The following is a 25420-nucleotide window of genomic DNA, read 5'->3' as shown; positions in this document are numbered from 1 at the left end:
TTCAAAGGGTATAGTGCCTTTTACCTGTATTCCTGGAGGTTTTGGTTTATATCCAGGGGAAGCATTGACCTGTGAGCAAGCAGAACAGTCCAAGGATTCCATTCTACATAGGGAGGAAAGTCCTGGAATTAACAACTATTTTCGAATTAATTCTTCCATTTTGTCATGTTCCAAGTGAGTTGTCTGGTGAACCTGAGATACCCGAGTGGGAACTAACGCCTCGGGTACCAGTAACCTGCCATCTGGCAGTTCCCACCAACCTTTTTCATTTTTGGTGGCCCTTTCTGCTTCACCCAGCTGGTCTTGGGCTAGATTATACTGTGAGAAGTCAAACATTAACTCAGACATTTTTGAGAGTACAAAGGTTCTGATAGATCCTCCACCAGCAGCCCCAAATTTCTCGGCTGCATGTTTTGCCGCTTTATCTCCTAGTCAGTTTCCTGGTGCTTGTGGGGTATCTTCCTTTTGGTGACTCCGACAGTGCATCACTGCTACCTTTTCAGGTTCCCATACAGCATCTAATCCAGTCAAGATTTCTTCTTTGTTTTTAATGTCCTTTCCGTTGACTGTCGGAAGACCTCTCTCTTTATATAAAGCCCCATGAACATGTCAAGTAGCAAAAGCATACCTGGAGTCTGTAAATGTTTGTCTTCTTACCTTTTGACAGCTAGAGGGTCCGGATTAGAGCATATAGTTCGGCCCATTGAGCAGACCAGTGTGATGGCAGACAGCTAGCCTCAAGGATGGATTCTTCCATAACTACTGCGTATCCCAACAGTCATTGTCCTTCTTTCACCAGGCTGGTGCCTTTGGTGTACAGGACCAAATCTGGGTCCAGGATTGGCTGGTCTCTCAAGTCAGGTCTGCTGCCATAAACTTCTTCTAGGATTTCCTTGCAATCATGTGCAGGCCCACCTTCTCTCACAGAAAGGAGAGTGGCCAGATTCAGGGCCTGACAAGGCTCAATAGTAACATGGGGTTCTCCCATAACAGTCTCTGGTATTGAGTAATCTGGGATGTCGACAGCCATTTATGGGGGTCCGCCTCGCAGGAGAGTGTTAACCTCATGCAGGACTTTCATGATCATATCTTGACCTGAAGTCAGCTTGGTTGTCTCCCAGACCAGTAAGGCAACTGCAGCAACTGCCCATAAGCATCCCGGCCACCCAGTGGCAACACTGTCCAGCCGTTTTGAGAGAGAAGCCACGGGTCTGTCCCATGTCCCCATGGTCTGGGACAACACTCCCATAGCCACCTAGTCCTTTTCAGTCACGTAAAGAGTAAATGCCTTAGCAAGGTCTAGCAGGCCCAAGGCGAGTGCTGATGTAATTGTACCAGGTTTGAGTTCTGTTACCACTGGGACTTGTTCTATAAGCCCAGGAGGTTGTCTTCCACCCAGATCTCAGGGAATTGTTGAGTTAACTCTCTCTCAACTGTTTAGCCCGTCTGGTTTCTCTTCTGGGAGCTCATACGACCTCCATTCATCTTGAGGGGTTACTGAGAGGGAGAGTAAATAGGTGGTTGAGCCCACTCAAAGACTGAATCTTTCATGGGGCGGGGGAGGTCACTTGTGCCCCTAATTTAGAGAGCAAGGCTCTTCCCAACAAAGGTACTGGGCATTCAGGGGTGTATAAAAATTCATGAGTCACTTGGTATCTCCCCACCTGACACTTTGGCTTGAGACACAAAGGCTGCATTTATCACCATCTGAGACCCAGCGGCCTTGGGATCTATTGGCGTATAAAGTCTATAGGCCTCACACAGTCTTTTGTAGAACTCAGAGGGTGATTCAATTTCCCTTTGAATCACCTTGCAGGGTTTTGCCATGTTCATAGGTTTTCGGGGTCCCCTCTTGAAGCCTTGTAAAACAGCTGCCTGCTATCTCTCCAGGTGGCCCCGCCCCTCCTCTCGGTTACAGTCCCGGTCGGGTCTCCCTCTCATCGGGGGCGGCTGGTTCTGCCCGATGTGGGTTTGCAGTGCCCTTAGGTGCCGTTTCTCTGAACCATTTTCTGGCCTCAGTTAGGATCCTCTGTCTATCCTCAGTGCTGAAAAGGGAGACTAATAGTTGGATTATGTCATCCCATGTAGGGCGGTGGGCCCGAAAAATAATCTCCAATAGCCTAATCATAGCTTGTGGCTCTCCCAAGTACAGTGGAGTGTGTCTCTGCCCGTTTAATATATCCCTAGAGGAAAATGGCTGGTAATAATAGGCTACAGGGGGCTGATGGTAGTGCCCACATGTGTCCTGAACCAAAGGCTGTTGTAGCTCTCTGAGGGGCATCTGTAGTGGGGTTCTTTCCCCTTCTTCCTTGGCAGAGCACAGCCTCTGTCTAATTCGTGTGTTTCCTTCCCCCTTCCCATCAGTACTCACCGGGAGAGGTGGATACAATCTAGGAGATCCGGCTGAGGTGGAATCCTGGGGATGTTGACCAGAGGTTTCCATCGCTGGGATCAGAACCTGCCAAAACAGTGCCTCTCTCTACGTTCTCCGGGAGAGCGGGCGGAGGAACAGCGGCTGCTGCAGCAACTGCGCCTGGCCTTGGATCGGGCATTACATTGGCCTCTGGTCCTGGTGGAGCACTGGGCGGTGGGTGCGTCATCATCCAGTATGTGGGAGTGAGCAGGTCATCCCCATCCAAATCCTGTAGAATTTCTTTTTTATCATCAGTCCATTTTTGTGCCATTAATATTTTTCCCTTTCCCTTCTGGATATAGAACCTCGTCCAAGCAGGAGGGTATTGAGCTAATCCTAGCCTTGAATCAATATACGGATATTGATCTGGGTGTCCCGGCTCTCCTGTGACCACTGCATAGACTGCTTCCACTATTTTTAAGTTCATGGTGTCCTCTGGTGGCCGTCTACTCCCAAAGGGGGCCATTCGACCTCACAGAGTATGTGGAGGCAGTTAGGCATCATCTGCACCCCATAGTCTTCTCCAAATCCCTTTTAAAAATTTTCAATCATGCACTCTGATACAGTTGTCTTAGATTCATTTCCTCCCATTTTACTTACTTTCTTGGACCCTCTTCTACTTTTCTACGAAGTTCTTGGTACCCTAGGTACTTCTGATATTTCCACTCAATGAAACACTTAAATTGCCATTCCACCTCCTTCTTAATTGGGGTGAGAAGAGCCTTACCTGCCAGATCCCAGAGGGAGAAGGGAGATCGTCGTGTCTTCATTTGCCCGTTGGCATGGCCAAACCAGAATTCCACATGGACAAAGATTGTTTCTCCCTTAACTTTTAAAGTCCGTTCTGCCTTGGTGGGCTTGATTGGGTGCGGATGAAAACAGAGAAGGGTTAAATATCCCATGTCCCAGGTTGTGTCTGGAAAAGCCAATTCGTACTCAGTTATGTATCTCCCTCCTTATAGACAATTCCGAGGGGGTCAAGAATTTCACAGCAGATGGGACACCTCCTCGGGGAGGGCAGAATACAAGCCCATAAATACCAAGTTTCATCTCCTAACAATCCCTTGCTGATTGCTTGGTAATCATTTTCCCCAAGATGCATGGACATCACCTCCTAAATGACATTCACAAATTTCCTTCCTAAGCCCTAACACGCTCATCAACGTGTGTATCAAGAAATCGATGCCACGTTCCTATTCCAATCTCCTGTGGGTCCGTGTTCCTTCTAGTCCCTCCCAGGGGGGTGATCAGGCCCCCTCTTCCACCCTGCCAGGTGGGTTCCTCCTCACCTGAGCGCTCAGTTCCCCTGCTGCCGTCCACTACCTGTTAACGTGAAAGGTCCGGGCGTTGAGAAGCAAAATCCTTCCAGAAGGTCAAGGCACCTTCCCCCATCTAGAAGATTTGAGCCGCAAGCCTTCGGAGTAGTCCCAAATGGGACTTGTCTCCTAAAAGTGAGGAGTTTCCCAGCCAGTGCCCCAAATGCTATAGCCACGCATTCCAGGAAACAAACTCACTCAGAAGGACAATGCAGATAGGGGAGTGCAGTTTATTTATTTATTTTATTTATTTTTTAAAGATAATATATTTTTATTTGCTCAGAATGCTTGTTTCTAAAGGTCACTGAAATTAAAAATGGTTTGCTTTCTAATGAAGTTGTTACCATCCAGAACTCCATTAAGTTTACAACAAATTAAGAATTTACAATAAATAGGGACCTGTATAGTCTCAGCAGATATTGGAGTAATAAGGTACACACTATACAGTGACACATATTTTTTATCAGAGCATAGTCTCCTGAATAGACACAGAAATGCAGAAGTAACAGTGTTGTTTTCACTTTTATCTATGTTCAAATATAATATTTTAGTTCCTAGAATTCAAAATTCAAAATTCTTCACTCAGATTTAGTTTTTTTTTTCCTTCCAATTAAAGTCTGGAGAGCTTCTCTATAAAATTTTACACTTTATAACTTTTCCTTTGAAATATGAGAAAAGCATGGGATCTCCTGAGTTAAATGCAGCTTATACATCATTTAAAAATTATTTTAAAAAAATATCACAAGTGAACCACCACATATATCCATAATAAACATCCTTGCTATTCATGGTTCTTTAAGCAATAGTCAAGTATATTTGTGCTTGTATGTTTACATTACTTTAGAGTCTATTTTTAGCTTACCATAAAACTGTATCTATAAAGCCTTTTCACATATTTAATAAATGAAGCAAAACAGTCATTATGAAAATATAAACTAGGTTTACAGCCTTTTCATCTTTCATGTTTTCATGCATTTCCTGTCAACCATAAAATTTCCTTTTCTTTAGGGATGCTGTTAAGTTGTTGTCTTTGTAATATCAACACTGCTGCTTTCTTAGCTGGCCATTCAGCTTCTGTGAACACATGGTATTCTCTCTGTGCATCAGTTGTACCAGTGGAATCTGATAATGTTGGTATTCATCATTTCCAGCTATTTCAACTGCAGGACCACCTTATTAGCTGCTTCCAAGGAATTTATTAGATTCTGCAGCTCTTCTTTACTCATTTCAACAGAATATGGCTTGACTTCACCATTTTTTTTTTTTAACATCTATATGAAGGCTTAAAAGTGGCATTTGTAATGAAGCAATCTTGTCACTAGAAAGTGCAAGCTTTAACTGCCAATCAAAATCTCTGTAGTTGTGCAGAGGAAATATCAACTATTTCTTCCAACAGAGTCTGCTTGATTTCATCTTTCCTACTTTTTAAGCATTTCATGATAGCTTCTTGATGAGATGAATTTAACTGATTCAACTGTTGAGCTATCTCTTCATCAGATAAATTTTTACCAACTACAGCTTTGAAAAAGGTGGTAATGTCTTCTAGAACATGCATCCATTCTGTTGAATCCCAAACACTGTGATAATCCTGGTAGAGAGGATAAGTCCGGCCACAAATGCCATCAATTATTTTGTGAAGAAGCTGCAAGCCCCGCTCTGCGGGAAGCTTGGGAGTGCAGTTTATTATACTGGTGGGCCCAAGGCAGAGTCTTCTCTCAGCCAAGGACCCCAACCAGTTTTTGTGAAAAACCTTATATACCCAAGATATATGTGCCCAAACCCACCTCCCCAAATTCCCTGAAATGAGTCTGAACAAAGGACAAGAAAAATGCAATGAAAGGTAACCTGTGATTCATATGCCTTAAGCCTAGGTAGTTAACAGTGGACAATTATCAAAGGCCTGTGATTATACCCCAATAAGCATAATAGAAGGTATGATTCTATTCAGTTACACAGATAATTCAGGTATTCTTTTAGGTGATGGAGAGTCTAGGTACCCGAGCCCTGAGGGTCTTCCTTCCAGGGGCCTGGTTTGCCAGTTTGTAATTTCTATAGCTACTGGGCATATAGCTCAAAGTCCACAGTCTGGCCCCAAGAGGAGTCCCACTTTCAAGATGGAGCCTGTCCTGTCTGTTTCTTCCTTCACCCTTAGAAATGTCTTTATCCTGTTTTCCTTAAATTGTTTCCATAAGAGAAGACCATGCTCTTCATGGGATAGAGGCAGAAAATGTAATTCAGAGCTAAAGGGATGGAAATAAGTAGTGTGTGGTTTCTTTTTTCTTGTTACCTTCCTCCCTACACCAGTACCTTCATCACAAAATGCCAGAGATCAGTAGTTCTCAACAGGATGGGGGGGGGGGGGGTGGTTATATGTCAAAGTTACCTAGAGAGGCTTTTCCTTGGGTTTATGGCTCACCCAGGATGAGCTCATCTCTAGGTCCTTAACAAGATCACATCTATGTGGACAAAGAATGTCACCTGCCATATCAGTAACCAAAGGGTGTTGCGGCCACCTAGTCAGCAGTCGCCCCCTTACCATGCAGGCTGAGGGGACTCAGGGTTGAGAAGAAAACAGGATACTGGCCCTAGGTAGTTTAGGTGCATATCAAAATGTTAGGGGAAGCACACTGACTGAAACCCCCCACCCTGGCCAGTCACCATTGTAACCATTTGCATGAGTTGTTTTACGGCAGGAGGCCTGGTAAGGAACTCGGAACTAATAAGCCACCACCAACGGGAAGAGTTCAGGAAAGGTCAAAAGGAGACACCACAGGTCCAACCACCTCCCAGAATCCTTTTCTCTGGCATCTATCTTGGCTGAATAAAGCATGTACCACCAGGAAGGACTCTGAGTCAGAATGACTGGCTAAAAAGCCCAGAAACTAATCCTATCACCATAAAACCCAAGACTGCGAGCCACATGGCAGAGCTGTTCTCCTGGGTTCCCTTACCCTCCTGCTCTCCACCTGGGTGCCCCTTTCCAATAAAGTCTCTTGCTTTGTCAGCACATGGGTCTCGTCGGACAATTCATTTCCGAGTGTTAGACAAGAGCCTAGCTTCCGGCCCTGGAAAGGCCCCCCCTCCCTGCAACAAAAGGAATGATTTTAATGAGCCCAGACTCTTGGATCTTCCTAAACAAAAGAAAAGCGCTAATTCAGTAACTTGAGATGTCTCACTTTTCCTTAATAAATAGTAATCTTTTAATATTCCACTACCTAGGGGTTTTGTTTTATCTGTTGTCCCCAAAACTATATATTCTGGCTTCTCCTCTATGTCTTCAGAGCTATCTTCAGAGCTAGCTTCAGTTTCTCAGAGCTATCTTAGAACTGCCTCCCTGGGCTCAAGTCCTCAGCAAGTCCACTGTATAAAACTTAATTCTCCACTTTTAGGTTGTGCTTTTTTTTTTTGCATTTTTTTCTTTTTTTTTTTAATCGACATCCTCAAAGGTCCTTTGTCCAAACAAGGTCACATTTACCCTTTCAGGTGCTAGGACATGGACATATCTTTTGGAGGGGTGGCTTTTGTGAGAGAAGATCAGAAATTCTGTCCTGAGGCGTCTGTTAGAAATCCTAGCAAAGATGTGAAGTAGGGTATGTAGGGTCTGGAATTTCTTGGAGAGCCTAGGCCAGAGATAGAAGTGTGGGGATCACCATGTTACAGAGCAAACTTAATGTCATGATGCTCGAGGAGATTACTGGGGGAACTAGAGTTTAAATGATTCTAAGAAATGTCTAAGCCATGATGTAGGTATAATTTTAAATTTGCTGAAGAACTAGATTCTTTTACCTAGTTTTACCATTCTTTTACCATTCTTTTACCATTGATGATGGTGTTGACCCTTTAAATTCTATATACAAGTGGTATCAAGTAGCCTATATCCTCTGTGACTAGCTTATTACACTTAGCATAATGCTCTGAAGATTTATTCCATGTTGTCCCATATGACAGGTTTACTTCTTTACTAAGGCTGAATAATTTTCCATTGTATATACACACTCCATCTTCTCTACCCATTCATTCACTGGTGGACATTTACACTTGATAGGTACGGAAAAGAGAATCTGCATCTCTCTGAAACTTTCTGAGAAAAAGTCCTGCCAGAATGTGTGTGTGTGCTTAGTCATTCAGTCGTGTCCTACTCTTTGTGGTCCAATGGAGTGTAGCCCCCCAGGCTCCTCTGTCCATGGGGATATTCTCATATATATGAGGACATGCACACACACATATATATGTATATACACAAGGGACTGTTACTTAGCCATAAGAAAGAAAGAAATACTGCCATTTGCAGCAACATGGATGGTTCTAGAGAAATCCACTTGGTTTTCACAAATTAGACAAAGAAAGACAAATCTATGATATCATTTACATGTGGAATCTAAAAGACGATACAAGTGAACTTACAAAACAGAAAGACTTGACGATATAGAAAACAAACGTATGGTTACTACAGGGGGAGGGAGGATAAATTAGGAGCATGGGATTAACCGATACACATACTGTATATAAATAGGCAGAAATAAGTACTGTAGAGCACAGAGAATTACTGAAATACTCAGTATCTTCTAATTACCTATAAGGAAAAGAATCTGAGAAAGACTATATACACATAAATGTTCATGCATAACTGAATCACTTTATTGTACACCTGAAACTTACACAATACAACTATACTTCAATAAAAAAAACAACAAGAAAGAAAAGCGTTGGGTAGACACAAACCGAATTGACCCATTTATTTTTCCCTCCTCCCCACAGTCCCCACATTTCACCAGAGAAGGGCAGTATGAGACACCCATTTGACCATTACCATGCCTGCAGGGAAGATCCCCTGGAGGTGGGCATAGCAACCCACTCCAGCGTTCCTGCCTGGAGAATGTCCCCGTGGACAGAGGAGCCTGGCGGGCTACATGGGGTCGCAAAGAGTCAGACACGACCGACCAACTAAGCACACACGCAGAATCCGGCAGGGCTTTTTCTCAGAACGTTTCAGAGATGCAGATTCTCTTTTCTGTACCTATCGAAAGCCAGACACTTCATTTCAAACTACGATAAACATAAGTGTACCCCTTGAAAACGCTGGATGATCCAGTTGACAAATACAGGATCAGGCTCCAGCTGTGTGATGAGAAGTTTGAGGGGAATCAGATTAAGAGCTGATAAGGATAGGCCCACGGTCCTTCTGTTAAGTAAAAGAATCGAGGAGTCTTGGTAAGGAGGAATCATGGGAAAAGAATAAAGAACTCAGGTGGAAGCCCAAGGACAGCCCTTTCTTCTTTCTGCCTCTGAGAAAACAGGCAGCAACTAGTAACTGAGTCCTGCTTCTCTCCTTGACTATGGCAGTTTCACCACATTATATAAAGGCATCATTAAGAAATGAAAACAGGTTTATGATGTGAGGCATTCTGATAGTAACTCTTTCAGATAAAGAAACAAAAAGTGAGAGGGAAAAACCCAATGACATGGTAAGTCAGCTATCTGTAGATATGAGATGGGGAAGAGATCTTATGAAAAGAATTTCTAGTTCTTACAGCCAAATGGTAATCACTATGTAAACAGTACCTCAAACAATTAAAATAGAACTACCATATGATTCAGCAACCCCAGTTCTAGGTATTTATCTAAATGACTTGAAATCCAGGATCTTGAAGAAATACCTACACCCCCATGTTCACTGCCACAGTATTACGATAGCCAAGGTACAGAAACAACCCAAGTGTCCATCAGTGGATGAATGAGTGAAGACAGGTTATGTATACACATGGAATGTTAATCAGCCTTAGTAAAGAAGTAACCCTGGCGTATGGGACAACATGGAATAAATCTTGAGAGCATTATGCTGAGTGAAATAAGCTAATCATAGAAGGACATATGCTACTTGACTACTTGTATGTAGAATTTAAAGGGTCAACACCATGACCCATACTCTTCCCCAAACTGACTGAATTGAAAAAAAAGAATCCAGTTCTTCAGCAAATTTAAAATTACATCATATACCATCGCTTAGACATTTCATAGAAATCATTTATTTCCTAAACAACTTTAAAAACATTAACGAAACTGTTTCTAATATTTCAGACTGGATTCCTGCTAAATTAAAGGGGACTTTTGGAAAGCACATGTTACTTCCAGCGCTGAACATCACGAATTTTCATTCCTGCAGCAGATGAGTGGAAGGATCAGTTCAGTTCAATTCAGTCCCTAGGTCATTTCCTCCACTTTGAAACCCCATGGACTTCAGCACACCAGGCTTCCTTGTCCATCACCAGCTCCCAGAGCTTGCTCAAACTCATATCCATCGAGTCAGTGATGCCATCCAACCATCTAATCCTCTGTCACCTGCTACTCCTCCCATCTTCATTCTTGCCCAATATTAGGGTCTTTTCCAATGAGTCAGCTCTTCCCATCAGGTGGCCAAAGTAGCGCAGTTTCAGCTTCAGCATCAGTCCTTCCAATGAATATTCAGGACTGATTTCCTTTAGGATTGACTGGTTTGACCTCCTTGCAGTTCAAGGGACTCTCAAGAGTCTTCTCCAACACCACAGTTCAAAAGCATCAATTCTAAAAACAAACAAACAAACAAACAAACACAAGAGCATCAATTCTTCAGCACTGAGTTTCTTTATGGTCCAACTCTCACATTCGTACATGACTACTGGAAAAACCATAGCTTTGACTAGACGGACCTTTCTCAACAAAGTAATGTCTCTGCTTTTTAATATGTTGTCTAGGTTGGTCACAGCTTTTCTGGCAAGCAGCAAGCGTCTTTTAATTTCATGGCTGCAGTCACCATCTGCAGTGATTTTGGAGCCCCCTCCAAAAAAGTCTCCCACTGTTTCTATTGTTTCCCCATCTATTTGCCATGACGTGATGGGACTGGATGCCATAATCCGAGGTTCCTGAATGTTGAGCTTTAACCGACTTTTACACCCTCTTCTTTCATTTTCATCCAGAGACTCTTTAGTTCTTCACTCTCCCCCATAAGGGTCGTGTCATCTGCATATCTGCCGTTATTGATATTTCTCCCAGAAATCTTGATTTCAGCATGTGCTTCATCAAGCTGGATATTTTGCATGATGTACTCTGCTTATACATTAAATAAGCAGGGTGACAATATACAGCCTTGATGCATTCCATTCCTGATTTGGAACCAGTCTGTTGTTCCATGTCCAGTTCTGTTTCTTCCTGACCTGAATACAGATTTCTCAGGAGGCAGATAAGGTGGTCTGGTATTCGCATCTCTTTTAGAATTTTCCACAGTTTGCTGTGATCCACACAGTCAAAGGCTTTGGCATAGTCAATAAAGCAGAAGTTGATGTTTTTCTGGAAGTCTCTTGCTTTTCTGATGATCCAACAGATGTTGGCAATTTGATATTTGGTTTCTCTGCCTTTTCTAAATCCAGTGTGAACATATGGATATTCACCATTCACGTACTTTTGCAGTCTGGCTTGGGAATTTTGAGCATGACTTTAATAGCATGTGAGATGAGTGTATCTGTGTAGTAATTTGAACATCTTTTGGTAAAGCCTTTCTTTGGCTTGGAATGAAAACTGACCTTCGCCAGCCCTGTGGCCACTGTTGAGTTTTCCAAATTTGCTGGCATACTGAGTGCAGCACTTTCACAGCATCATCTTTTAGGATTTGAAATACCTCAACTAGAATTGCATTCTCCACTAGCTTTGTTTGTAGTGATGCTTCTAAGGCCCACCTGACTTCGCATTCCAGGATGTCTGGCTCTAGGTGAGTGACCACACCATCGTGATTATCTGGGTGGTGAAGATCTTTTTTTGTATAGTTCTTCTGTGTATTCTTGCCACCTCTTCTTAATATCTTCTGCTTCTGTTAGGTCCATACCAGTTCTGTCCTTTATTGTGCACATCTTTGCATGAAATGTTTCCTTGACATCTCGAATTTTTTTGAAGAGCCCTCTAGACTTCCACATTCCATTCTTTTCCTCTATTTCTTTGCAATGATCATGGAGGAAGGCTTTCTTATCTCGTCTTGCTATTCTTTGGAACTCTGCATTCAGAGTTTGGAAGGATCAGCTCTGTAGAATAAAATACGTGGAACGATGCAGTTAAGTATGTGAGTTTTGTTTTGGTTCTATTTCCGCGTGAGAGATTAGTCCCTGTTGGTTAGTCTTCCTCTGGATGTGACAGAGCCCATCTCTGGACTCTTGCAAAAACGAAGAGCTCTGACAGGAAACCACCTCACCCAGAGGACAGGCTGGAGAATCTGCGCGCAACGCCCCGGCCAACTCGGGAGGCGGGGCTACTCAAGCTAATAAAAATAAATGGAAAAAAAAACCTACAGGCTCAGAGAAAATACCAAGCTCAAATGATTCTACTGGTGAATTTATCATCCATTTAAAGAAGAAACAATATGAATCTTATGTACACTCTTTGAGAAAATAGAGGAGCAGAGAGAATATTTCCTAATTCATTTTAGGAGACCAGCATTACCTTGATACTAAAACCAGTAAAAGATATTACAAGCAAAGTACAGACAAATACCTTGAACATAGATGCAAAAATCCTAAACAAAATATGATTTCATATTTTGTATCCAGCAATAAATAATAAGGATAATTCAGTATAACTAACTAGGATTTACCCCCAGGAATACAAGATTGGTTTAACATTTGACAGTCAATATAATTCATCACAATAACAGAATAAAAGAAAAATCATATGATTATCTCAATAGATGTAGTAAAAGCACTTCACAAAATTTAACAAGCTTCTTTCACAAAAGAAAACAAGCTTCTTAACAAGCTTCAAACAAGCTTCTCAAAAGAGAAGCCCATGCACTGCAATGAGAGAAAGCCCATATGCAGTAACAAAGACCCAATGGGGCAAACATAATTTTTTTAAAAAGTTAAAAAAGACATAAAATATTTGGGGATAAATCTACAACATGGCCTCTACACTGAAAACATAAAAAACATTGCTGAGACAAATTAAGGAAGATCAAAATAAATGGAGAGAGAGGTCATGCCCAAAGACCTAATATTGTTAAAATTGCAGTTCTCCCCAAATTAATCTCCTTCAAGTGTTTCTATAATGTATACTGAAATTCAGAAGAACCTAGAACAGCAGATGGAAGACCAAAGTTGGAGAACTTACACTATGTAAATTTAAGACACTGTAAAAGCTACAGAAATCAAGGCACTGTGGTGCCATAACTGACATAAGGGGAAACAAACAGATCAATGGAACAGAATAATCCCACAGGCATAAGGTTACTGAGTTTTGACAAAAGCATCAAAGCAATCCTATGGGGAAAGAAAATATTTTCATCAAATGGTGCTGGAACAACTGGGTGTTTGTAAGGAAAAGAAATGAATGTTGACTTCTATCTCATACTACACACTAAAATAAGTCAGACGAATATAAATATCATGTGATATTACTTGCATGTGAAATTTAAAAAAATTATACAAATAAACTTATTTACAAAACAGAAATAGACTCACAAACTTCAAAAACAAACTTATGGTTACCAGAGAGGAAAGGCTGTTGTTTAGTCATTCCGTCGCATCTGACTCTTTTGCAACCCTATGGACTGTAGCCCGCCAGAAAGGAGGAGGGGATAAATTGGGAATTTGGGGTTATCAGATACACACTACTATATATAAAATAGATAAACAACAAGGACCTACTGTATAGCACAGGCAACTATTTAAATATCTTGTAATATCTTATAATGGAAAAGAATCTGAAAAAAAATATATACATATAACTGAATCGCTATGTTATACATCTGAAACACTATGTTATGAATCTGAAAAAAAAATACATATATACATAGAACTGAATCACTATGTTATACATCTGAAACACTGTAAATCAACTATACATCAATAAAATAAATAAAGCAACTAAAATTTAAAAATTCAAGATGGATCATAGATATAAACATAAACCTTGTATAAGAAAATTGAGAAGACCTCTGAAACCCTGAAGTAGGTAAAGAGCTGCTGGAACACAGAAAGCAGAAACAATGGAAAAAACCACTAGTCATACTTTATTAAAATTAAAAATTACTGCTCACTGAAACACACAATTAGGAAAACGAGCAGGGAAGCCACAGATCTGGAGAAAATATTTAATGACAAAGTATCTTTAAAATTTAATTAAAATTTATATCTGACATAATAGTATGTTGAGAATATAGAAAATCTGTAATAAGAAGAGAAACCAATAAAAAATGGGCAAAAGACTTAAACAAAAACTTTACAAAGGATAGCCATTAAGAACATGAAAAAGTGCTCAATATCATTAGTTATCAGGGAAATGCAAACTAAAACTACAATGTATAGGATTTCATTAAAGCCCATTTGACTGGCTAAATTAAAAACACTACCACCATCAGACGTTGAGAAGGTGTAGAACAACTGGAACTCTATACACTGCTGGTTCCTCACACTCTAGGTTTTGAGTCATAAAGGTGACATTTAAACTTCACCTCCCACTCTGTTCTATTCTTTAACTTGTCCGGGACCCCAGTAAGAAGAAGGGGTCCCCAACAACTCTCTCATCTCTCAACTGGTGACAATTCTCACACGGCTGCCTTGGGTGACACTGAGAATTAAGTGTGGCATTGCAGGTCCTGGGACATAATAGACAATCAATCATACATAATCTCCCTTCTCACTTTCCCGCTGTCTATGCTTAGAAAGTTCTATCCCCACTTCTTTTATGCCACACAACAGCCCATCTCTGCATGTCTCAGGCCCCAGAGATTTCCAGAATTATGAGAGCTTTGAAGATCAGCATCCTTCCGGCCTAGCTCTCTGGGGGTTGCTTTTCTCTTTGCTTTGATAAGACCAATAACCCCAGTTTGGAGTTCCTCCCCTGCCCTCTGTTGAAGGCATCTCTGTGTTCATCCTTCAAAATACCACATCTTTCTTTACACCAGGGCTTTCTTAGAAGCTTCTCAGCCTACACTGACTGCTCTCTTTTCTAGACAATTTGAACTGTACCAATGCCTTTGGTGCTCCCAGCTTATTGTCATTAAAAAAAAAACACAAAAAACCAAAACCTGCTTCTGGGGAATTCCCTGGTGGTATAGGAGTTAGGACTCTGTGCTTCCACTGCAGGAGGCATGGGTTTGATCCCTGGTTGGGAAACTAAGATCCCGAAAGCTGATTTACAATATTGTGTCAGTTTTAGGTGGGCAGCAAAGTGGTTCAGTTATACACATATCCATTCTTTTTCAGATTCTTTTCCCATTGAGGTTATCATAAAATATTGAGTAGAGTTACCTATGTCATACAGTAGGTCCTTGTTGATTATTTTATATGCAGTAGTGTATATATGTTAATCCCAAATTATGCCTAATTTATTCTTAATCCTAATTTACCCCTCCCCCTGACCTTTCCCCTTTGGTAACCATAAATTTGTTTTAGAAGTCTGTGAGTCCATTTTGTAAATAAATTATTTTTATTCATTTGTATCACCTTTTTTGGACTGTATATTATTTGAGTGCAGTACCTTGTAATTATTATGTAATACTTATTATATTACCTTGGAATTAGATTCTTGACAAATGAAATTCTACCTATAGACTCTCTTGTTATTAAATAACCATGTCAGGTCCTCCCGAAATAGGCCATGGGATGTTAAAGGGTGCTCCGTGAATAAAGATGGCATGGTCAATTAAATCTGGGGAATGCTAAACAAAAACAGACTTTCCAGCTGCAGGACTCATCAGAATCTTTAATATACTCCTGTGTTTTGTGAATATGGTGTGAAAAATGAGGATAGAATCTACATGCATGTGTGCATGCTAAGTCGCTTCAGTTATATCTTGACTCTTTGTGACCCTGTGATCTATAGACCATCAGGCTCCTCTGTCCATGGGCTTCTCTAGGCAAGAATACTGGCACAGGTAGTCATTCCCTTTTTCAGGGGATCTTGTTGACCCAGGGATTGGACCTGCATCCCTATGTCTCCTGCATCGGCAGGTGGGTTCTTTACCACTAGTGCCACCAGAGTCTACACAGTACTTTCCAAATTCAATCCTGGAAGACTTTCATCTTGGAGCATTGTGTAGTACAGGGTGTCCAAACTCTGGGCCTTCTCTGGTGGCTCAGACAATAAAGAATCTGCCTGCAATGTGGAAGACCCAGTTTCAATCCCTGGGGGGGAGAGATCCTCTGGAGAAGGGAATGGTTGGAATGGTTACCCACTCCAGTATTCTTGCCTGGAGAATTCCATGAACAGAGGAATCTGGCGAGCTACACTCTGTGGGGTCGCAAAGAGTCGGACACGACTGAAGCACTAAAGCCCTGACTTTGGGAAACCTACACCCTACTTTATCCTCAGTGCTGGGCTGTCCCTGGAAGTGAACAGGATTATGCTCTCTCCCTCCAATGAGACGCATTTTGGCATCTTGTAAGAGGAAGAGGGTTAGGGATCGTGCCTGCCATTTTCCAGTCCTTTTGGTCCCCCAGGCCTACTATGTAGGACTTTGCCTAGCAGAGTCCCCACTACTACCCCAACAGGCTTGCCTGCAAAGTTGTCCCCACATGCTGGGCAAGATGGGACCTGTGTGCCTGTTTTCCTTTAACAAGGCTCAGCCCTGGCCCAGGTTTCCTGAGGTGACTTAGTTTCTCTGCCTTGCTGCACTGTCCATACTGTGGAGAAGTCAGAATATAAGTCATATATTCACAGGATTCCTGGACGGCTAGGGACCCCAGCCAGCTTGGCCCACACTTCTTATCCCACAGACCTCATTTATAGACTCTTCCGTGGGCCTTGCCAATGCATCGTTTCCTTTCCATTGCCCCAGAGAGCCAATCCTGAAACCAGAAAGCAGCTTCGTATTTCATCTCCAGAGAGAGCACCTTTGTTCAGAGAAATGGACAAGTTTCCAGGCATCAGGACAGGCCCAGGTTATCAACGATACCTCTGCCCTGGCAAAGGTATGTTAGACCCCGCCTTCCAGGCACTCCTTAGCTACCCAAGAGGCCTGATAAGCATGGCACAAAGAGTAAGCATCTGCTAATCTCCACAAAGTGCTCAGTCAGTTCAGTTGCTCAGTCATGTCTGACTCGTTGAGACCCCATGGACTGCAGCATGCCAGGCTTCCCTGTCCATCACCATTTCCTGGAGCTTGCTCAAACTCATGTCCATCGAGTCGGTGATGCCTTCCAACCATCTCATCTTCTGTCATCCCCTTTTCTTCTTGCCTTCAATCTTTCCCAGCATCAGGGTCTTTTCCAGTGAGTCAGTTCTTCACATCAGGTAGCCAAAGTATTGGAGCTTCAGCTCCAGCATCAGTCCTTCCAATGAATAGTCAGGACTGGTCTCCTTTAGGATTGACTGGTTTGATCTCCTTGCAGTCCAAGGGACTCTCAAGAGCCTTCTCCAGCACCACAGGTCAAAAGCATCAATTCTTCGGTGCTTGACACACTGGAATAATCACAGGCTGGGAAGGTTTTGGAGGACAGCCAGCCAGGGGTTGGGGTGGCTGAAGAGCGGCTCATAGACAGAGCGGAGCTGGATGTAGAAGCACTGCTAGTTTTTTACTTTTTTGCCTGTGAAGGAGTCCAGAAATTCCGAGGGGACTCCAGAAGTTCAGTTTCTCTCCCTCTCTACATCACAGGTCCTGTGGTCAGTAGTACAACCTGCCCTGGTTCCATGGTGGAGGTTAGTCTTGGGACTATGACCTGGTAAGATTAGGGTCTGTGCTGGAACCTGGCCCTGGGGAGTTGGGTGCAAGTCAAGAGGTGGAGGTAAGTCTTCAGGCCCTAAAGTAGTAGTAATCGCTAAGCTGTTGTCATCATGTAGAGCCAAAAACCCTTGGAGGTGAGCTTCTCACCTTCTGGGGTCATCTTCAGGACAGGGTCGTCAAGTCACCCTGACTGGGAGGATTTTAAAATCCCTGATGGGTCAACTTCTGAGCAGTGAAGGTTAGGGGTGTGGTGTGCCACTAACCCAGGCAGGAAGATGCCACTCTCAAAGCCTGAAAGTGGGCTTTCAATCTCATGGGTCAAAAGGCAAGCGGCCGCAGAGGAAGGTGGGAGCCAGTGAGTCTGGGTCGGAAGGTTCAGGCTCACGGGGTTAGGGCTGAGGTGATCAGTGACACAGCGCCCTCTGGAGGTGAAGCTCCATGCTCTGCTCTAGTTGCTTCCATGGGTGGTAGAGCAAAGGTCCTTCACTCTGTGAAGGGGACAGATGAGCCCTGGGTGACTCTGTCTGGGGTCTAAGCTATGACAAATCTTAGCGATCAGATGTTGCTGGTTCCATGGACAAGAAGCCCAAGGGATGCTGGGTCGGGATCTGCCCAAGACCCCCCCTCACTGACCTGAAATACGCCTCCCTCCACCACCTCCTCTCTCCCCCTCTCCCCTGCCCCCTCCCACAAGACCTGCCAAAGTGACTAATTTTCATAACAGTGAAGATCTACCCATTCAAGGTGACTGATCTTCTTGTAGAAAAAGGGGGCTGACTCACCCTTCCTTTATATCACTAACTTATTTTAAGTTAGTGATGAAGAGTAGCAAACTAGGAGAATCTGTTATGTTGAAACAACTTAACGGTAGAGCATCTGGCTTCCTACAATGTGTGGCTTCTTGTCAACAACTCAGCTATCACCATGTTCTCCCATCTTTCATAACATTTCCAATAGGTATATACGCTTCTCTCATACATACACCACGATATATGCCCTGTTGTTTTTATTTAGACTGTTTCCAGATTTGCAATACGTGAACCGTGAACTTCCAGATGTTCAAGCTGGTTTTAGAAAAGGCAGAGGAACCAGAGATCAAACTGTCAACATCCGATGGATCATCGAAAAAGCAAGAGAGTTCCAGAAAAACATCTATTTCTGCTTTATTGACTATGCCAAAGCCTTTGACCGTGTGTATCACAGTAAACTGTGGGAAATTCTGAAAGAGATGGGACTACCCGACCACCTGACCTGCCTCTTGAGAAACCTATGTGCAGGTCAGGAAGCAACAGTTAGAACTGGACATGGAATAACAGATTGGTTCCAAATAGGGAAAGGAGTATGTCAAGGCCGCATATTGTCACCCTGCTCATTTAACTTATTTGCAGAGTACATCATGAGAAACACTGGGCTGGATGAAGCACAAAGCTGGAATCAAGATTGCTGGCAGAAGTATCAGTAACCTCAGATATGCAGATGACACCATCCTTATGGCACAAAGTGAAGAGGAACTAAACAGCCTCTTGATGAAAGTGAAAGAGGAGAGTGAAAAAGTTGGCTTAAAGCTCAACATTCAGAAAACTAAGATCATGGCATCTGGTCCCATCACTTCATGGGAAATAGATGGTGAAGCAGCAGAAACAGTGTCAGACTTTATTTTTTGGGGCTCCAAAATCACTGTAGATGGTGACTGCAGCCATGAAATTAAAAGACGCTTACTCTTTGGAAGGAAAGTTATGACCAACCTAGATAGCATGTTGAAAATCAGAGACAATGCTTTGTCAACTGAGGTCCGTCTAGTCAAGGCTATGGTTTTTCCAGTGGTCATGTATGGATGTGAGAGCTGGACTGTGAAGAAAGCTGAGCACCGAAAAATTGGTGCTTCTGAACTGTGGTGTTGGAGAAGACTCTTGAGAGTCCCTTGGACTGCAAGGAGATCCAACCAGTCCATCCTAAAGGAGGTCAGTCCTGGGTGTTCATTGGAAGGACTGAAGCTGAAGCTGAAACTCCAATACTTTGGCCACCTCCTGCGAAGAGCTGACTCATTGGAAAAGACCCTGATGCTGGGAGGGATTGCGGGCAGGAGGAGAAGGGGACGACAGAGGATGAGATGGCTGGATGGCATCACCGACTCGATGGGCATGAGTTTGAGTAAACTCCGGGAGTTGGTGATGGACAGGGAGGCCTGGCATGCTGCGATTCATGGGGTCACAAAGAGTCGGATACAACTGAGCGACTGAACTGAACTGAACTGAAACAGAGATGCTTTAAATCTCCGTGCACATGAGTCTTTGTAATAAGTATGAGATTTTTGGTGGGAAGCAGTGACAGATTTTATTTTCTTGGGCTCCAAAATCATTGCAGATGGTGACTACAGCCATGAAATTAAAAGATGCTTGCTCCTTGGAAAGAAAGCTATGACAAACCTAGACAGCATATTGAAAAGCAAAGACATCACTTTATTGACTAAGGTCCATATAGTCAAAGCTATGGTTTTTCCAGGAGTCATATATGGATGTGAGAGTTGGATCATAAAGAAGGCCGAGTGCCAAAGGATTGATGTCTTTGAATTGTGGTTCTGGAGAAGACTCGAGAGTCCCCTGGACTGCAAGGAGATCAAACCAGTCAATCCTAAAGGAAATCAGTCCTGAACATTCATTGGAAGGACTGATGTTGAAGTTGAAGCTCCCATACTTTGGCCACCTGATATGAAGAGCTGACTCACTGGAAAAGACTCTGATGTTGGGAAAGACTGAAGACAAAAGGAGAAGAGGGCAACAGAGGATGAGATGGCTAGAAAGCATCACCGATTCAATGGACATGAATCTGAGCAAACTCCGGGAGATAGTAAAGGACAGGGAATCCTGGTGTGCTACAGTCCATGGGGTTGCAAAGAGTTGGACATGACTTAGCAACTGAACGACAAGGATAGATAGTACTCTGGTATGTGAAACATAAGAGAGGTGGCAGGAGGAAAGGTGGAAAAAAGTATAAGGTAATTTTGGAGGATTCCTGAGTAACAAGAAATACCTGAATTTGGAGGGATATTAAATATGTTTAGCTGGCACAGGAGAGACACTGACCAATCAGAATCAAGGCCAGCAGTGAGAACAGAGCAGGATTCCCTCTGGGGCCAAGCATCAGCCTTTTGAATAATGGATTATAGAAAGTGGGGTTCCTGGGAGAAAGCCTGGGGTACCTGAGGCAACAGAGGGTGGTAGATGGCTGAGGAAAGTGGCTACTGAAGAACTGATAAGGAAGTATTTGGATATTTTAGTAACTTGGTTTAGCCATAACAGTGTGTGCTGCTGAATATCAACTCAGATATTCATGGCAGTACTTCATGTAGCTGTAGAATACCTTATGCCCTTTCAAAACTTTTCTCAGCTCATGTATCATGTGTGCTGGTGGTGACGGTGGAAGATAAATGTTTCTCAGCTTCCTTGTATTGTGTGTGGGGAAAGTAAGACACAGAGATGGATTTATAACTTCCTCTACAGCCTCAGAGTAGTTGCTCCTCACACTGGGAATATGCCATGAGCCTAGTGATGCTGACTGCTGTGAATAGAGACATATCCTGAAGACTTAATTTCACCAACAGACTTCTAGACACCGTTTTCAGAGTGACTGATAATATTTCTATGGCATCTGAGGGAAAGCACTATAAGGAAACTCTGTGACACTCCAGCCAGGGGCTTAGAGAACTGAATGTCTTTCACAGGAAAATAAGAAGCCTGAAATGTTATAGAAATGTTGTCCTGACTCACAAAGTCCTCATTTTCCAAACTCACATATGTCAACATAGTCAGATCTAGAGGGACTCCAAATGAGCTGAAATGTCTTTTTTTCCCCCCAAATGGTCAGTCCCATAGCCACCAAGAAGCCTTCACTTTCACATCTATGGTGTTTCCTTCTTACTGAGCGGGTAGCAGGAAAGGTGTCCATTTAAACATTCTGTGGGGCTCCTAAAGGGGCCGAGCTCTGAGATCTCTTGGTCCCAAGGGTCATGAGTCCCCTTTATGGTACAGTCCTTAACCCACCTTTGCCACATGGAGGGGAGGTGCTCAGGGGCCTAATCAGTCCATTGACAATGACGTGCAATGAAAGAACATAATATATTCTTAGTATTTTGTATAGACTTTTATATATTCAGTTCAGGGTAACACTTACAGTTACATGGCATCTAGTGACCTTATCCTCATGGACCCACTCCCTGAGGATCATTTCCACTTATATGAATGATGCCCTCATTCCCGGGTGGATCAAGTGACATGTGGAGTCAGTGCCCTTGTCAAAGTTAAAACTGGTACCTTCTTATGAATAGCCCATTGAAATGAGCTCAGAAATGCTTCCTCTTAAGGCCTTCACTCCAGAGCACTTTACTGATTAACGTTTATCGAGATATTTATGAAGCATCAATTTGGAGCCAGAGACTATCTCAGGTATGAACAAGGTAGAAACTTCTCCAGAAGACCTTATAGCACTGAACAAGATAGACTAGTAAATGAACATTTTAGCTAAAAGTGAGTTTCTCAGAAGTTAAACATGGAGCTACTCCATGATCCCCAAATTCTACACCGAGGTATCCATCCAACAGAAATGAAAACATCCCCACACAAAAATGTGCACAAGAATGTTCACAGCAGCATCACTTATAACAGCCAAAAGGGAGAAATAACTCCCATGTCCATCAACTGATGAGTGGATAAATAAAATGTGGTAAATCTATACAACAGGATTAAGGATTCAGCAATAAGAAGGAATGAAGTACTAACGCATGTTACAACCTAAATGAGCCTTGAACACAGTATTTAAAGTGAAAGAAGTCAGTCAGAAAAGGCCATGTAGGGGATGATTCCTTTTAGATGAAATATCCAGAATAGGCAAATCCAGAGTCAGAAAGCAGATTAGTGGTTGACCTAGAGGGGATGGAGAAAATAAATGGGGATTGACTGCTAATGGGTATAGAATTTCTTTTAGAGGGTGATGAAAGTGTTCTAAAATTGACTTAGAATATACTAAACCTTTATTCATAAAATTATTATTTTAGTTTAGTATATTCACAAAATTAGGATTTTGGGGGAAATGGGAAGAACACTGGATTCAGCATCAGAAGACCTGGTTTGGATCCACAAATCACTGGACTTGATTTGTCCAATGACACATTCTTCAAACTTTTTCTGTTTTCTCCATCTTACCAAATGATCTTAGCATCCTTTCACCCAGTTAGTCAAACTAAAAACTCACAAGCAACCTGAAAAGCACACCTCCCAATCTGTCACTTCCTGAGCTAATCAGTCATCCAGTCTTACTGATTCTATTCCTTTGATCTCTTAAAATATCTGTCCTCTCCATTGCTGAGCCTTCTGCCACTCGCTGACATCATCTCTCACCTGGACTACCGCAACAGCCTTCTCTAAGTCTCTCCACTTTAATCCCTCTCACCCTCCATGTCATGGGTGTGATCTTCCTAAAACAAAATCCTCGTGTCCCTTCCCTGCTCAAAACCATTCAATGGTCCACTATTGAGTCATGAGAACAAACACATATATAATCTGTGTGGGCCAGGCACTGTCCTAAGAACTGTGGATGCGTTATTGCCAACTCTCACATCAATCTATGTGCCAGAGCAGGGAATCAGGCAGAGAGAGGTAAAATCACCTGCCCAAGGCCATGCTGGGAATGAACTGGGGGACTGACCCTGGGACATGCGCTTACAGATGTCATGCTAGTCTCCCAAGGATGGAGGCCAGACCTCTTCCACCATGACCTAGGCCCTGGCTGTCCCTAGCTGTTCATGTGCTCTCCTGCTCTCCTATTACTCGCTGACTGAAGTTTCTCAAAAGGGCTTTACTTCTCTGGGCCCTTTGTCAGTACCTTCCATCTAAGTGGGCTCCGGAAGTCTTTCAAGCCTCATCTTAGTCATCATTGCCTTTCTAGTCTTCCTGACTCTCTCTACCCACCCCTACCCCATGATCCTTAAACATGAGGTCCTGAAGCTGTTTTCATATTGGGTAACATATGTACATATGTACATGTCTTTTTCTGTGCCAGGTCTTCACTGAGGCGTGTGGGGGTTTCTTTAGTTGCAGTGTATAGGTTCAGTAGTTGCAGCATGTAGGCTTAGTTGCCCCACGGCATGTGAGATCTTGGTTCCCCCATCAGGTACTGAACCGGCATCCCCTACACTGAAAGGCAGATTCTCAACCACTGGACCACCAGGGTTCTTATACATAAGTTTTTTCTAACAGCTTTTTTGAGATATTACTCACATACCATGCCATTCATCCATGTAAAGTGTACAACTCAATGGGTTTTCGCATATTCATAAAATTATAGTTGCACTAAGAACCATGCTTCTGCCTTGAGGTGGGTTGCCTGTTATACTCCTGGGGTATGATGTCACAAGGTCACCTCCGCAGCACAGCCAGGCGCGGTGAGCAGCCCCGGAGGCAGGGGAGCTGAAGGCAGAAAATGAAAGGGCACGGCAAGCATAGATGCCAGTGGCTCTAGAGTGAGAGAACGTTCTGGAGCAACTGAGATGTAACACTTGGAGGCCAGTTGTGACTAGATCATTCTGTAGAGCACAGCAGCATAGCCGACAAAAACCTCAGGCCACCAGCCTAGGTATGTAGGAAATGTAATCTTCTTCTTCCAGAATGAGCTTACATCCCACTCCAAGCCTCCATTCTCCATTCTAGACCTCCTGCCCTTTTCTCCCAGGATAGTCTAGAGAGGACTTCCTAGGGCTTGAGATTTCTCCCTAAGCCCTTCTGCGTGGCCAGTGAATGCACAGCATCTGATCTTGGGTGGAAGGTACTTAGGACACGTAGGGCAGATTTACTAAAAGCTGGTGAGTGTGAGACTAGCACAGGTGCCTGGCTTAGAGTAGGTGTTTGGTAAACATTCGTGCTTGACATGAATGGAGCTAAAAAAGCAGCAAGAACAACTAGGGTATCAAGGATGTCGATTGTATTTCACACACCCATTTTCTCATCTACGAGGCCCATCAACATCACTGTCTTGTGGCCCTTCCTTCCTTGAAGTGACAACCATTTAACCTGACAGATAAAACCTTGCAGATATGTTTTCATGGGCATTGCCCCTCTTGGAGTGACCGTGCAGAGCCCACCTGTGCCTGGTTAAGCAGGCCAGCCAGTGTCGAAGGGGAGCCCTCTGTGTGCTCCCAGACACCAAGAAAACAATTCATTCGTTTTGTTTGCTCTGCCTTGGCTATTTTTTGTTGTTGTTGTTGTTGCTATTAACGTTCTTTTCCTGCCAATGGTCCAAGTGGGATGCTACTACATATGTCTAATGAAATGGGAGCTTTGTGTGGGTGGGTCTAGTGATAGTCACCATTAGGACAATTCTAACCAATACCCAAAGGTGACTCTTTGGACAGTTCAGAATAAATGACAGTGTTAAGAATAGTGCTCCTCAGGGACTGGAGGCTGATGGCCTCAGAGGGCTTGGATTCCATCTGCATTCCCAATCCTGGGAATGTACTTTCTCACCTACACAGGGTGTGCCTTTGAGAAGTCCACCCACATTGCACTCCCCAACTCCTCCGCGGAAGGCTGACTGCCTCTTTTCCTTGAAGTCTTGAAAGGGGTCTGTGCTTCTCTTAAAAGTCAGCATCAGCTGGGGACATGTTAAGCTGGGGGCCACCAGGACAGCCCACATGTCCATGTGAGCGTCACCCTGGGGGGGGGGGCGGTCTTCCAGCTTTTACGGTCCCTCCTAGCCTGACAGCTGAATCAAATCCCCCCACTGAGCCTCCTTCCCTCCCTCCTGGATACTTCAGCTCCAGGACTAGAGCCCCCACCTCCTCTGAAGCAGATGCCAGGAGCCTTTGAAACTTGCCCTTGATCTTTGGAATCCTGACTCAGAGGCTGGGTGTTCCAGCAGCAACTGCTAGGGTGCAGATCTTGGAAAGGCCACTTCTGAATTGTCCCGGCTCGGGCCCCAGTGACAAGCTCTGCTTCTGTGAGGTTTGCAAGGTGCCAAAAA

General features: G+C 43.3%; 1 pseudogene; it reads right to left on the bottom strand.

Annotated features, from left to right (window-relative positions):
- Nucleotides 1-4316: 4316 nt before the first annotated feature.
- Nucleotides 4317-25099, bottom strand: LOC110129764 (COMM domain-containing protein 8 pseudogene; annotated as a pseudogene).
- Between the last annotated feature and the right edge of the window lie 321 nt (nucleotides 25100-25420).

Source organism: Odocoileus virginianus, chromosome 9, assembly GCF_023699985.2.
Source record: "Odocoileus virginianus isolate 20LAN1187 ecotype Illinois chromosome 9, Ovbor_1.2, whole genome shotgun sequence".
NCBI classification, from domain to species: domain Eukaryota; kingdom Metazoa; phylum Chordata; class Mammalia; order Artiodactyla; family Cervidae; genus Odocoileus; species Odocoileus virginianus.
This window is presented reverse-complemented; position numbering and strand designations above follow the sequence as displayed.